A 17,220-nucleotide genomic window follows, 5' to 3' on the forward strand; every position below is an offset into this window, starting at 1 on the left:
TGACAGATTCAGTAAAGAAGTTAGATTCACACTGAATATCTATACAGGGTGTTTATAAAGTCCCGGACCCATTTTGATGTTTAATAACTCATAAAATAATAAAGATATAAACACACTTATGACATTTATTGATGGAATAACTCATATATTTTCCTTTTTAGGTTTGAATATTTTTACTTTTGTAAATATCGTCTGCGCGTGTGTTTAATTTCAGATAATTTCATTTTCCAGTCTAAATATCTGTACTTTTCTAAATATTGTCTGCTTATTAATAGCATTTTTCTCTCTTTTGTTTTTGTCAACTATTGCAATATTATGTTTACTTTTGATGTGTTTGTTCTATGTAGTACTTTTGTATGTGATGTTTTATTCGAGCGGATATTAAGGAGAATGCATACACCACAAGAGAAAGCACAGATTTTATGGTGGTTCATAGAAATGAAATCGATAGTGCAAGCACAGAGAAATTTCAGAAGAATTTACCAAATAGATCCTCCATCCAAAAACAGCACCTTGCGGTGGAAAAAGAATTTTCTAGAAATTGGAAGTATCGAAGATAAGAAACGTTCCAGACGTCCTTGCACAAGTGATTTTGATGTTGAGCGTGTCAGAGAGACATTTTTACACAATCCTAGAATATCTGTGAGATCAGCGGCAACAGAATTGGATATGCCAATTTCGACGGTGTACAAGGTTATTAAGAAAAAATTAAGACTTCATGCATACAAAGTTCAAATTGTTCAAGTTTTGGAACCGAACGATAGACCTAGGAGGATGGCCTTTGCAACAGATATGCTAAGGAGGATAGAAGATGCTGCTGATTTTCAGAAGAGCATAATGTTCTCCGATGAAGCATCCTTTCATGTTTCTGGCATTGTTAATCGCCATAAAGTGCGCAAATGGCTCTGTGGAGGCCGACATGCTTGTCGCTACCTGGCATGAAATTGACTATCGACTTGATATTCTCCGTGCGACGAAGGGAGCACACGTGGAAGTTCATTGACAAGGGTCATGAAACTTTTTGAGTCTATTTAACCATTTATGTTATTAATTTAAATCTATCTTTATTATTTTATGAGTTATTAAACATCAAAATGGGTCCGGGACTTTATAAACACCCTGTATTTCGTACTTATTGTCCGCCAGTGTCATATAAGGCATTCGCAGCCTTATGTAAAGGTCTAGAATTTTATGTTAGGGAATAACACCTTTATTAGAAAATAGGCGAGAAAGTTTCGGGAAGACCATTCCTGCTGCTTAAATTTCTCTATTCACGTCTATTTTCTGGCGGAAAGAACCTACTGGTTTCCATTTGCATCTAACCGTGCACCCTTATATACTTGTAGCTTCTTGTGGTATATGCATATACAGGGTGTTGGGGTTTCCGTACCTCATAACTTTCGAATAAAAAATATTATGCAAAAACCGATTACGTATTCGTAAATTATAACTCAAATAATTTTATTAATGATATTAAAAAGATTAATGAATTTGCACATGGTTGCCCTTCATGGCTCGTAACACATCGAGACGAAATTCGATTTCCCTCCAAGTGTTCTCCAGCATTTCTGGTGTAACATTTACAATTCTGCGCTTTAGTTCATAATGCGCTAAGATCGCATTGTTGCCACGTAAAATTCTTTGAGTTGTAATTTACGAATACGTAATTGGTTTTTGCGTAATATTTCTTATTCGAAAGTTACGAGGTACGGAAACCCCGACAATAATTAATAAACACCCTGTATTTCACATTATGGCAAGGGTGTTTTTTTTTTTTTTTTTTTTTTTTTTTTGTATAGCAAAAAGGATGGAATCATTTCACTTACTGCACTTTCGAATCTACAGATTCATATGCATTCGAAAAGACAGAATCACAAATAGTAAAAAGTTGATGAATTTTATCCAAAATTTGAATATAAATATATATTTTTTAAGATTAAACTGTATGATAAACTTAGTCGATTTAGTTCGTTGCGTTTTGAGCTACCATGTTCATACATACATAGATGGTTCTTTAAAAGATTTCACCCAAAACCGAAAAATCATATGCCGAATTTCATTTGTCCAGATTATTCTTGTTCTGGATTATCATCTACGTAGACATAGATATTATAAGAAGGGTTCTTCTGAAAATAAAAAGGTCTGACAGTTGCATTATTTATTCTTTCTCTATAATTCATAAATGAGAAAGTAAGTTGGCCCTTCTATTAAATGATAGACAAGAAATTAAAGAATTAAAATAGATAGAAAAAAATCATAAATAAAAATTATATATTGTATAGAGGTATAAAAAAGATAACTTAAAATAGTTATTTAACCAATTATTAACAGTTATTAACCAGAATTTTCCCCATTTTTTACAATAAATGCAATGTAAACTAATGTAAGATTTCAATTAAAATTAGTTTAATAAGGGCATATTTTGTTATCTACAATACAGAAATTTCAGTCAGGGGTATTTTTAAACCCCCTTGAAAAAGTCTTGAAAACCCCCTTGAAAATTTCAAGAATATTTTCGTACTTATTCTGTTCATCTATATTTTAATAAAATATAAAGATCGAAAAACTCAGATTACTGTAAAACAAAAGAAACTTTTTAAATCCAGAATAGCAAAATTTATATGTTGATAACTTTTTTTTTTTTTTTTGCAAGTTTTAGCCATTTTAGTGTTTATTTGTATAATAATTTTTAATCCGACTACATCATATAAATTTGTTATATTGTTTCATTATAAAAGGATCATGAAATTGGATGCTTAAATTCATATTTGAATAACAATTTTTGGCGACTGCATAATCAATGACAATCTTAATTTTTTAAGTATTACAAAAAAAGTTTAAAAAAATAATACTGAATCTAAAATAAAAATGTAATACTGAAACTTGTAATTTCTTAAAGATTCATAATTGACAGAAACTATCTTATTGATATCAAAAATTTCGATATCAAAATATTTTTGTTAAAAGGCATCAACTACCTCAAATTGATATAAATCCCAAAATCCTGAAATGGCGGAAAATAACATTTTCCTTTTTTAAAATCGTTTGAGCAAAAAACTTGGCTTCTCAACCAAAATATTTAATTAATCATTTCTTTATAAAAACATTCTCATCAATTTCAAAGCTTGAGTAAGATTAATTGTATAACGATTAGTATTTTTTAAACATAATTAATTCTTCTTACTTTTCCCACAAGAACTCAAATATTTTGCAATTAATTCACAATTAAGGGGAAAAAAGAACATTTGATACACCGCTTGAGGGGAAACAGCAGCGCACAGCTAGATGGAATGGGCACAATTTATATTTAAAAAATAAGTTGTTCTTTTAATAAGACACTGCTTACCCGATAATATTAATTTCAAATATTTGGCACTTCTTTTGGAATTTGTCCTTTATCCAAGCGCTAAAAAGTGTGCCAACTCAACCATCAATTTCAAGAGCATATCTGTCACAAAATGTCATCTGTTAAAAGCTGTGATGAGTTTAGATGAATCCGAAACCTTTTAGTTTAGAACATTTCAGATGATTCATTTTTTTAATATAGCAAATAATTTATTATTAGTTAACAGCAGCTACACGGTCGGATTTTTTTACAACACGAATTATTTGTTCTTCCAAAAATAGTTACTTGTTTACATTTCAGTCATGTTTAAAAATCATGCCAATAATATAAAGCAATTAAAGTTAAAAAATGCGAATCAAGTGAAATAAAATCTTTAAATATAAATTCGCAAAACGTTTATTTAAAATTCTATTTTGTATCATTTGAAACTAAAACTTTGAGATTAAATATTTTAATTCAATATTTAGTTCACATTTAGTATTATAATAAGCTTGTGATCAGTATGGCGTTTTACAATGATTATAAATAACATAATTTATTGCAAAATTATAACAATGTAAAATACTTGATCACCTTTAATATTATCCACGATGTTGTTATAATTACGTAATTATTGTAAAACAAAATGGAATGATTAGAAAAAATCAACATCTAGTTTTTACTTATGAATAATTTTCCTTTCTGAATTTATATCAATATCCATTTCTTTATATTAAAATAGAGATTTTAAATAAAGGTATCAATATTTAAAACAGCAGTTTATAAATACAATATAAAACAAAAGAAATACACAAAATGGGGAAGTAAAAAAAAAAGATATTGGATATAAAATTAGATTTACTAACGTTTATCTAAATATAAGAAAGGTTGAAAACAAGAAAGAAAAACTCATATGAGCTGCATATCAGAAATTTGAATTTTAAAAGAACATTATTTTTTTAAAAAAAATAATTTTCAATAAGATTAATAAGTTGGTTAATAAGTTGTTATTCTTATTGATGCAAAAAAAAACAACGTATTCGTATTGATCTAAGTTATTAAGATATTTTTATTGGTCTAGAAAAGAAATACTTACGGCTCAGACGACGATATTCTAAAAATCATTTAATTATTATTGGCTCGTCAATAGTCATAAAACATACAAATAAATTACCTCTACACATCGATTTTTAAGGATGTTGTTACATGTTTTTCCAATTATAAACTTTTTAGTACTTAGCTTGCAAATTGACATCTTCTCAATATTTCCTAGAATAAACTTGTCTATCGATCAGACATTAGCAACCAAATGTTCGATGATAAAGCTCATTTCCAGGATATATCGGAGCGCAAAGAGATCAATGTCGTTCTGAAACCCTTTAATATATCCAAGTAAATGTTTTATGTAAAGGGCAGGGTGACGCTGTCATTGGACAGTTACATATTGCTAAGAACATAATTTATATGCGTGCCTATGACACGAGTAATTGAGTTAAAGCCAAGAGCAGCATTTTCCTCATTTCCTTTACATTCGTAAGCAAATTGGGTAATTTTTCTTTCTGAAGACTATATATTACAAAATTTAAGTCGTTTTTATTTAAATGTTATTTATTCAATACAAGAATACAATAGTTTTTCTTAACTTTATAATCTTTCGAATATTGTTCATTTGTTATTAGTTAGTTTATTTTATCTGGAATCACTAATTTTGAAGGAAAAATTTTTCGTTTTCGAAAATAAATTATGTTTTTTTCTATGTTTTTCACCAAAAAAATCTACAGGTATCATCACTACCGTCATAAATGCTCTATTTTATATTTTTAGATAGAAAAATGTGCAAATTTATGTTTGTGTAACGTATGAAATTCGAGAATATGCATTTGGTATTTGTTGTATGTTTTATTTTTATATTCGAAATATTTAAAGAAAATTAATTGGTAACAGTTAGGCAATCGAGATGAAACTACCATTTTTCAAGTTTCAAATTCACATTTGTAAACTGTGCCAAAATTAGTATAATTTGCTAAGAAATGAGAAATCTAATTCAATTCGAAATGAGTAATCTAATTCAATTCGAAATGAGTAATCTAATTCAATTCTTTTTGCACAATATATTATTATTCAATAATTAATTTCGGAAGATCTAACTATGTTCCTTTATTTTAATTCTTGCATTATATTATGAATAGCAATGAATTGACAATAAAATAGGAGTAAATAGCCTTTCCCATAGAATATTTCTTGAAATAAGACCTAGATCACTTTTAAAATACTTTTGGGATTTTTTTTTCAAAAATGTATCTTCCATTCAAAAAATTCTTGTCGAATACAAGAAGACAGTCCAACTTAGAAACTAACTGGTATCTTCATCCGGATAAAGAAAAAACAGGATGTCACGCCATTGCATAACATAAAGTCACTGCACAATGTGAAGCATACCAATATATGCTTCACATTGCTTCACATGCTTCACATACCAATATATACCAATATATAAGCATACCATGTGTATGTATATTTATATTCGGATTGTAATGTATTTCGAATTTACATTACATTGAAATCTATATCAGTAAAACATATGTTTGTTAAAATTTCTAGAGCAGATTCAAGCAAAAAATTTTATCTTAAGTTATGTATAACTCTTTATTTTAATTTATTACAATACTGTCAACTTATTTTACTGGGTTTTCATTAGAATTCGCTGATATTTTAATTCTTTTATTCAGGATACATTTTATTTCGTACAGTTTAAAATTTGCATTATTTTATATAAAATTAGGGAAGTTCATTTTAAATATCCCCAAATGTTGAAATAAAGAGGATAAAATGTCTGATTAGAATTACTTTTATAATAATTATCTATTAATTTATAATTTAACATTAATGTCGTTTTACTTCTAAATGGTTCAACATTATACGAGATATTTATACATATTATGCAAGCTCAGATATATTTCTATTTGAATTTAAAATATAGTTATTAAATACATTAATTGAGAGCGTAAAAGAAAACACCGCGCACTTCTTTTAAAATTTTTAAAGTTTTCTCGCGTCACTCACGCTGTTGGGTGTGACCATATTTCAAAACGAGCGCGGAAAAATGCTAGAACTGAGTTTTGAATTCATTCTTTAAAGTACTATTCACAAAGCTACAGTTGTATTTCCGCTTTCAGCGAAATGCTTCCGCAATTCTGACAATATAAACCGGTAGTTTTTTTCCCTCGTTTTGTAAACAGTCATTGACGCAGTTACTAGAGCTCCATTCTTTGAAATGAACGCGTTTAAGTCAAACCACAAAAGAGATTCGAAAATTATTAAGCTAGAAAAACTTTTTAATCATGTTTTCAGTAATATATTTTATTAGAGGAATTTTAATATGGTTCAAATAAATGTATACCATATCTGATCAAAATGCGAAATAATTTAAAGGATTACATATGTTGCATCTTTCTTTTTTTTTTAATAGTTACCATATTTAAATATCTAGTTTTTAAGAATTTGAGAGAATGTAAAATATTTAACGTTTTATTCTTTTTTATGTCTTAAAAGAAATAAAGAATTTCAAAATATTCAAAAAATTGAATTAACATTTCTATTTTTGACGTAAGAATATGTTTATTAATGCAGTTTTACACAATATAGCCGGTCTTAATGAGTTTTTTGTCGATATAATCTATATGAATTATAGATTATAGTAGATCTAGAAGAATAGAAAAAGAAACCTCCCTCATTAAAAATAAAAAAAGCATTACAGAAATACTACATAATCAAATCCCAAATAAATTTCATGAAAATCCATAAAAGAATTTTTAAAAATTAATAAATATTTAATAATATTCTTAGTATTTTTTACAATTACACAACATAATATCTGTAAGGACATTTTACTAATATGTCTTTTAATCAATTTCCTTTTTAAAAAAACATCAATTTCATCAATTTAATTTTAAACAAAACAAAAGCTGTTATGATTGAGAAAATTTTCGTAAATTACGGAACTTTTAATCTACATCAACTTCTTCAACACAATCAGAAAATGCGCAACTTTATATATATTATGGAAATTATAATGATGTTTTACAGTGTATATCTTATGCTGATTTGCTGATATTTTAATCTTTATGACAGCTTAATTTGGTCTAAACCTATAGAATTTGTAAAATTACAATTAATCAGATAATCCATGATTTTAGATCCAATATTATAATTGTATTATGACATAAAGTCATAAATATTTAAATTAAACTAATATAAAATTTTGTAAAAGTAAATTTAAAATCATTAAAAAAACACGTAAAAAACATAAATCTGTAAAAACACATCTAATAGATTTTATAATAGAGATAATAGATTTTGCCATCCTTAAACAATTCTGTAAAAATGCTCTGACAGTTTATAAAACTGTTTCGAGTTGAGCCAAGCGTTCTTTAAAGAAATAACTAATGACTAGTAGGCATGATTGTATCGAAGTGTGCTGATACTGAGGAAAACAGAATATACATACCACGACAGTGTCTTCTTTCCGGAGCATATTCCTGGGAAGAACTGCCAGAGCTCGCACTAATGCTTTGGCGAAGGAACTTCCACTTCCTCTGTAGGTGTCCGCATCCCTCTTCCTTCCTCAGGTGAGATCTGCGACTTGTCTATCGGCAACATCGGCTTGCGAACCACAGAAGCAACCAGAAAGCTTCATGGGAAGAAAGAGAGGGAAAAAAATTATGTCTGAACGTTGGTGAACTCAAAAAATCATGATTGATGTACTTTAAATCATTTATTCCAAAACAGAATTTTGATACATTGTAAAGGCCCTCTTTTAAAACTCCATATAATTCATAAACTAATTCTTATTTTGGCAATAGTGAAGCAAGAATTCGAAATTGAAAAATGGTAGTTTTAGAATTAAAAGAATTGAAAAAGTAGAAGTAGAAATTCCTATTAACTAAATATATCCGTTATCGAAACAACTTATTTATAATTTGCGAATATGTTGTTTTAAAATCTGGGAGTAGAATAACAAAATATCATTGTATAAAAAATATCTTCATTGGAAAATAATAACAAATTTCAATAATAATAATAAATTTAATCAAACGACTTTTTTCTCTGAGCCATTTTTTATAAATTCGAATTCAAATCTAATGAAAATTCCAAAGAAATTGCACTTTATTTATTTTCTATACGAATGTAATCGAATTATATTTTTAATAGGAAATATTTAAATTTGAAAAAAATAAAACGGTAAGAATTACCATAGATCGTTCAGAATTACTTGAAGACTATTATCACTTCTTTAACAAAGCTTTCCAGAAAATAATTAAAAATATCTTCGAGGCTATATCATTTAATTAGTTTTAATATTTACTTGCGTTACACAATATATAATATTAACGAAAAATTTAGAGAACAGAAAATTCTACTTATATTTGTTGCCAATTCAGTTTCAAAAACTATTCGACAAAAATATAATTTTTGTAAGCGCACTAAGCTGTAAATAAACATTTATGTTTCCTTTTTGGCATTATGGCGCGGATCTTTTTCTTTCACTGCTTAAAAACTTTACATTTTATATTTCATGATAGAAACTAACTCCTTTCGATCCATCTCTTTTTACAAAAAAAAAAAAAAAAAAAAATATCCTTCATAGCAAAAGTTAAATTTTTTTTCTTCTTTTTTCTAAATAAAATTAAAAGCTTTAATTTATTTAAATCTGATGTGGAAATACTAGGACCTTGATACAAATGGTACACTGTAGCTTTCTGTTGCCCAAAAACCACATTTGATGTGTTATGGTATTTTTTGGATGGTATTGCTGACATTTTGTCATATACTGATAAGTATTAATAAAAAAATGAAAAATTAATACAAACTTAATTATTTATGAAAATAATTATCGCCGATTATAAGAAGGAACATTATTTTTAACTAGCATACACAGAAAACAAATCTTGAAAATGTGGATATCAAGAATTCGATTCGATCATGAAAATTAATATTTTCCTCATCGAAAACAGAAAAATAATTACACCTACCAGAAAAAAAATTTTATTGCTTTGAATTTTCTAATTGAGTTTGACCATATTTGATGTGCTGACTTCAAATATAAAAATAGTTTTTCTTTATAAGCTCTACTTTTTTAAAATTCGAGTAACTAAACTATAAAATATTTAAGAAGGGTAAGAAAAAGTTATTCCTCGAACAACAGAATTACACTGAAGAATAAAACAGAAAGAATAATCGTATTTGTTCTGACACAGAAATTTACTTGATGAACAAAAAATAATAATAATATACCATTCTTTTGTCTTGTGAAAGATTAAACTTCGTGAGCTATAAGTGGTAATTTGTATAAACTAAGAAAAACGTTAACTATCTCTTTAGTCAGCTTGGAGATCACATGAAATACAGAGGGTATTTACACATTTTTGGAATGATTTGGTTACCATTTAGTTTATCTTAAAAGTCAAAGGCTATTTTTTTAAATATTCGATCTGATAGGGGTTTTTTTCTGAACTATAAGTCTGTATCGTGACTTCCATGATAGAAGAGCTTTCCATAACTTTCCAAATATACTGATTTAAATTATTCTTCTGCTATTATCAAGAGTTAATCCACGCAATGAATTTGCTCTTAAAATGCGTACTTTTTTCAATAGACCAAAGACACAATAGAGCAATTACAGCAATTAAGACTTTGCAGGGTTACGTTAAAAAGGCATACAAGCAATATTTGTATATTTATATCAATCATTTTTTTAAGGAATGCGATGGTAATTTTCGATGAGTATCTTGTCAGATAGGTGACTAAGTTAAAGAGTCGATTTTCAGCAAAATTAGGATTTTTTTTTATTTAATATTGTTTACGTATCTACAACTTCTGTTTCAGAATACAGATCGGATATTGCAGTGTCGCCAATATCTGAATGGAAGTACCAAAAATTGTGAAAGGATATTGAGACATTCATGGGAAATTCCGAAATAGACAAATGGAAAAGGCGGGAAAAGGAAGATAACTTCAGAATTCTTTCAAATCGTTAACGTTTTATCAAAATGGTGTAAATCGAATTCACCAAAACATTATATTGGTGAAAAACACTTATATAGATTTACTGCATCTAATTTCAAATTTTTGCAAATGATATCTAATTATTGGATACTAATCACCTTTGATCACAGATTGGTTCACCGAGAATATTAATTACATTAAATTTCAGTTAAATCGATTAGATTTAACTTCATGTCCATGTTTCTCTCAAATTGGCAGACTTGTTATTTTAATTGTTCTTCCTATGTTCCGTTTATAAAGTACACGAATCTTTCTAATGAAAACCAATCATATATATATCAATATAATATCACGACGCTGTTAAAAACGTAAATGTGCGTTTCATGTTCCTTCTAAATTTTTGGGTATTGTAACTTCACTTTATTATTCGTCTTATAAACTACATAAGTATTAAACAAAATGCTTTTTCTTTAGCTTTCAACAATAAACGAAAAAAGCGAAAGATGCTTGGTGAAACCATGAAAAAAAAAAGATTCGTACTTTAGAACAACAATGTAATCAATCATTGCACAAAATTAAGCAAAAAAAAATTTTTTTAATTGCCAAAATTCAGGAAAAGTTTGCACAATTATTAAATTGGTATTATTGGTATTATTAAAAAGACAATTTTAAATTTTCAAAATACGTGAATACGGGAACATCATTTTGGTATCGTAAGATTTTCGGGTGTTAATGCGGAAAAATGCCAAGACTTCGTTTCATTTTTAATTAATTTGCATTATAATTTCAAATACAACTCTCCGGGGTGTATGTTATGTCTTCCAAAGTATATGTATACCAGGTTTAGTAGTTCTAGATTAAAGGATCTGATCTATAGAGCGCATTCTTTACTATTAGTAAAGATTATTATAAAATACTATATGTCACTCGAGATTTTAAAACTTTCCTCAAAGTTTCTTAAGTTTTACAGTATAGGAGGACGGTTTTTGATATAGAAAGAGAACAAACTGATACTTTCCAATTATTAAAAAGAAAAAATAGTTATAATATCTGTCACTTAGATGTACATAAATCCATAATATTTATATCAATAGAACTATCATACGAAGTCTCCATTTATCTGCTGAAAACTGAAGTCAGCCTCAGCTTACTTTTAGTGTATCAAGAAACAAATCAAATGAAAATAAATCTATACTATGCTAATATAACTCATGATATCACAAATATAAAGTAGAAGCCGCTATAGCAAATCTAAATATCTTGGACTGTCTGCCAGACTGTCTATTATCGCATATCAATTAACGTGCTAATACAGAAACCAAATTAGCTAAATGTGGGAATTTTAGAGTGTGATCTTTGCTCTGAAACTGTAGGCCTATACCAAAATGCAAATTCTATCAGTTAGCAAAGAGTGGTCCAAAAATGCACATTCTATTGCTTTCACTACACTACGAAGTTAAAAATAAAACTCTCCATATTGTGTAGATATGCGAGCAAATCGAATATTCCCTCTCCCACTGATTGAATAAATTTTTATTTTTTGTATAACATAAATTTCCACAACAAAATATTTTTAGGAACCTAACATTCGTGTTAAATAGGGGCAACTTGTAAATCGGTTCTAGATTTGTACAGAAGATTCTTCACATCTTTATTTAAATACAATTAATGACATACCAGAGATTCGTCTCGACAAACCAGAACAAATTTATTACAAAGTTCGTGGTCACTGTATATGATTTGACATTACAGGCAGAAGTTTATTACAGCTAAATGAAAAGTTATTACTTTCAGGAATGCGGACTAAAGCTATTTTATTGAACTAATCGTAACCGATGAGCACTCTGTCGAAGGAAGACAGATAGCCGAGTTCAGCGGAAAAGCTCATTTTACTGAAGGGCTTATAAAAGAGTTCTTTGAACGCTTACGACTTAATTAAAGGTAACATTTTTTTCAAAAACTTACTCCGATAATCAGACGAATTGCAAAACTATTCAATTCCGTTAAGTACAATAAATTATTATTTGCAAAAAAAGGAGAAAGGAAAATGGTCCTTATAAAAAGTGTTGAAAAACTCTGCTGCAGCTGTAAAAAAGCATGCAAATAAAGGATTTGATTTTTTAAAAATGATATTGGAGGGAATCATCAATGAAAGGTATTACTATAAATTTTATTACAAAATTATTTATGTACATTTTTTAACTATAGAAAATAATTTATAATTATAGAAAAATTTAAGAGAATGTGAAAATGCATTAATATATTTCGAAGACATTAGAGAAAATATCAAAATTTTGTTTAATTTATGATTCATAGAAACTTTCTAAGAAATCGCACTAAAATGTGTATTTCCTTCCTCCAAATGCATTTGTGCCTAAATTGATAACTGTATCCTCAACAATCTGTTCTGCAAAGAGAATGTCACACACATACATTCTTTCTTACTACACAAGCCTAATGTTTGACCTGCACTCACTAAATATTTGAAAAAAGGCCAATAGTTTAATTGGCAAGGACTTGAGGATAAACTACATTTTTCGTAAATTAATTTTCATATGAATGTGCCCATTGTCGTACAGATCTGTAAATTCAAAACAAAATCTTTTATCTGACCTGATCTTGAATCTTACTCACACAAAATATCAAACGCCAATTCTTTGATTTCACAGCTGTAGTGGATGTTTAATAAATCTAATACAAAAATTACCACACAAAGATCACGCAAAATAACCAAAGAGTGGTCCAAGAAAATATTTGTGGGAATTTTTATAATAGAATAAAAAACTTTTTCTAATAAAGGATTTCCTTCTAAGTATGCCTATACTGTTACCCTTTTGTGGAGAAGATGAGATGATTTTTTTCTCTCCGTTTCAGAGAATTATTTTTAGTAATTCTCTCATGCTTAAGCACATTAACAAATACAAAAAATGTAGCAAATTGTTAAATACAATTTATTAAACTATTTTTGAAATTTCCCTTTCTTGGTGAAATTCTGTTTTCAACTTAGAGCAAGAGATCAGCAAACAAATAGGTCTCCATTATTAGGACAATTATATTAGGTCCTATTTATATTAATAGCTCATTTTCACATCGCTATAATATATATAAATATAATTATAATTTATATATAAATATAATTTATCAGAAATTATTATTTGCTGATCCTATCTACCAAATTTACACTTGTTTGTAAAACATATATGGACTAAAGGACACCATATGGATTTGCTGATTTGAGGGGAATGTTACGGAGTTTTTGAACTCAAGGTTCTTAACCTCCAGACATAATAGGTGAATAGAGTAATGGCATGGAAATGAAATTACTTAGTATGTGGTTAACACTATACTGAGAATAATTCAAATTACTCAATATAAAAAGACTGTTATAATAGTTATTGTACAAACTTTAAAATTTGTTTTTTTGCAAAATGAAATTGATGAACTCTGTTAATAATTTCTATGAAAGAATTGTATAATTGCCTAAAACGTTCACTGATAACAGAAAATTTATCTTAATATAAAAATCAGAGTTTTATTTTGTTCTCTAGTCTTCAAATATACGATAACCATCAAACTGTTATTAAAGATGCTAGTAAATTAACATGTGTTACTTCTATTAGTAAATTGAGTACATGTAAACACATGCTAATCTTGAATAATTTGACAACTGATCTAGTTAATGAAAATGGCAATGGAATCATTTAAGTTAATGTGACATAACGGAAAGAAATTTTTCTTTTTTTGCTGAAAGAATTATGTATAGTTATGTATAATTTTATGTAGACATTAATATTGCAGCTTTGTTCCTGACCAAAAATAGGATGTTATCGAACGAAATCAAAAAAGTAAAAATCGGGGGAGTATCATACTTCTCATACTTCCAAAGATGCTGTAAAAAAACGTATCAATGAGGTAAAAAATATTTTTAGGTGAATCGTCAAAAATGCTATTTGAGGATAGTGGAGAAATTCGAATTAGAAAGTAAATGTCCCAACGTATTCGGAAATGTGGAAGACCAAATTATCACGATAGAATAAAACAGGAAATTCTAACCAAAGCCTTAGAGGGTGGTGTAGTTAATCTGACAATGTCAAAGATTGTTGTGTTTTTTGGAAAATTAGTAATGGAAATCTTGGAATAAAAATGCCCTGAATGGTTGTAGAGCAAAGAACTCAATAATGTAAATTGAAAAATTAATTCCTCCAGTGTTACAAAATTAAAAAAAAATCACTTTACTTGGATTTCCTTCAGATATGGGTTACGTAAAATATAATTAATTTAGTTTTTTAGATGGTTCTTATATTACACAATATTTACATAACCCCAGATATTTTTAATAATAATTACATATGACAGTAAATATAATTTTTTAATTACAAAATGCAGAAAATTTACCAGAATATTTCATTATTAACAAAACATTTCCGTAAATTAGTTCTGTTTTACAAATTTGATACAACTCGTAAAGTTAGTAGTCTTATAATCAATAGTATGTGTCCTTAAAGTACTGAGATTTTTTGATATGAAAGATGGTGCTTTTCGATAAAACTTGTTAAAATACGGTGTTATTAGAGTATTTTTTATTTTATGGAATCCAGAAAAAATTCGAATTGCCAGTAGGTATTTAATTAAAAATTTTACAACTTTCCAGCTTTGTCTTAGAGAAACATAAATACCTCTTTAGATCAACATATGATGCAGTTTGCAGCCATTTCCTTAAAAAATTCTAGATTTATGTAAAAATATTTAATAGCTTTGTCAAGTTTTCTTTTAAGATGACAAAAAAATTCAAATCAACAAAGTGATTTGAAATCAAATTTGTGGGACTGATTTGAAAACTTACAAAATCTTATTTCTATTTTAAATAAATAAAATTTAAAAATACCAGAAGTTTGTTCAAATATAATGCTTCTTTTTAAAGCCTCTGACTTCAAAGATAATTCATTCATCTACTTCTGCTTTGAACAAATTTGTAATAACTATTTACTCAATAAGACATAAAGGAAATCTTACGAAACGAAAATAACTCTCTTTTTATCCAAACATACTTCATCTCTTATAAGATTTTTAGAAAAGTCTTATCGCTAATTCAAGTACTTACTTGTATAGGAGAGCCCCTGGTGATTTCTGAAGAGTCACAACGCCCACATAAAAAAAGCAGAAAATTCTCGCTAAAAGACTTGAAATAGCTAAACCTACACTTTCAGGTAAGGTTTGCATAAAACCCAAACGAAACTGAAGTTTAAGGTACTATCCCTTAACAGCCCCTAAAAATTTTTAAGCTCTTGGGTAAACAGAAAAGTTACGGCAATCTATACACTCAGCCTATGAATTTATTTAAACTACTAACCTCATTTTACATTCTATTTGGATCATATATTATTACTTTTATTCTTATAAAAAACACTCAATATATTTTAGTGCTTCTGAGTGCTTTTTATCTTTTATATTAATTGCCACTTTGAATTATTTACAATTTAGTTATCAAAAATTCAGCATCTTTTATATACCATTGTATAAGAAAAAATACAATTCTCATGAAAAAATTTCATTTTCCAATAAAAGTATATTTATGTTCCATTGTTAAATAGCACGTTTATTTTGGAATAAATCCTGTAATTTCGAATCATGATCAGATGATGAAGAAACCAAAGCAGCAATACATTTTCCAAACATCTGAAAAGACTAGCATGAGGGCATTTGAACACATGGTAGAAACTGAAATTCAAACTCGTGATCATCCAATTCCAAATAAATACCATATTTCCAATCAATCTAGCTCGAAAACAATTTCTTAATAAATTCTAACTGAATTCTTAATGCTAGACACTCTTGTACAATCGTCTCAACTATTGTTGCTTTCTTAAAAAATGATTAAAAGCCAGACGGATCATTCTCATTTCAATCAGGATTTTTTTTATTGTTGGATCAGGAATTTCAGATCATTGGTTTTGATTTTCCCACCAAAATTTCCCACCTAAGATCCAACAATTTATTTCCCTTTTAAGTTCAAAAGAAATTGAATAAATAATTCATGGTATACAGAGAAAAAATGTTGTAGTAGCGTATTTTTAGTCAAAATTTTGTTGAGGTAAAAAAAAATTAAAAAAAAAAAGATTGTGAAGCCGCGATTTTATTTTGCAAGTAAAGATTTTCCTTTACCTTTATTAATATATTTGACAACTTAGTTTAAAAGTTTGTTTTCGAAAATTTTCAGTTAAAAAATCAACGAAATCTTTACGCGAAACAAACATTTTTTTGTTATTGATTAAAAGTTTGTGGAAACATCTCATGTTTTCCTCTAAACGCATAAAAAAATTTTATTTCAAGTACTTTTGTAATTTTTCCTTATTTTCATTTCAGACAACAATAATATCTTTCACGTGAATCTCAAGAGTATGTAAGACAAAAGAACTACAAAATATATCAAAAATTATGAAAGGGAAAAAAACAGGAAGGGTATTAAACTCTAATAAATTATTGCGTAAAAATTTTTATGGTAGATAAAATGATGAAAATCAGTAAAATATTTTCATTATAAATAAAATCATGCATGTAAGTGATATACAGGTCCATTAATCTTGATTTGTTCATTATCAGTGGCATAGATTAAAAGAAAGATCAAGTAATGTCATTGTCTTATGCAATACCTAAGTAAAATAATTTAAATTTTCCTTCTGAAAGTCAGACATAAAAAAGGCTGAATTTGCCACTAGTTCGCTGTTATTGAGACTTTCAATACTTTTAATTAATTCTGCATATAATTTTTTTTAAATACAACATTTGGATGAAGCAATTATCAGTTGACTTATTCAATTGATATATGTTTAGTTATTATTTTTTTTTATATAATTTGGCGGTATTTCAGCAACTTACTAATCTATTGCCAT

General features: G+C 27.7%; 2 protein-coding genes across 3 annotated transcripts in view; one reads left to right on the plus strand and one right to left on the minus strand.

Annotated features, from left to right (window-relative positions):
* LOC129977851 (trace amine-associated receptor 1-like) overlaps positions 1-17,220 on the minus strand; it is a 103,817-nt gene that overhangs the window by 85,870 nt on the left and 727 nt on the right. Inside the window, exon 1 of one of the 2 annotated variants that reach the window (XM_056090601.1) lies at positions 4,422-4,643. The gene's annotated coding sequence lies outside the window, so the exon portion shown is untranslated. Of the gene's footprint in view, positions 1-4,421; positions 4,644-7,832; positions 8,016-17,220 lie in introns of those variants that run through there. The other variant, XM_056090592.1, reaches the window with a different exon arrangement.
* The window catches only part of LOC129978115 (WAS/WASL-interacting protein family member 2-like), a 79,659-nt gene that overhangs the window by 36,018 nt on the left and 26,421 nt on the right, over positions 1-17,220 (plus strand). The gene's annotated exons all lie outside the window — the stretch shown is intronic.

The sequence above is a fragment of the Argiope bruennichi genome, chromosome 1 (genome assembly GCF_947563725.1).
Source record: "Argiope bruennichi chromosome 1, qqArgBrue1.1, whole genome shotgun sequence".
Lineage (NCBI taxonomy): Eukaryota > Metazoa > Arthropoda > Arachnida > Araneae > Araneidae > Argiope > Argiope bruennichi.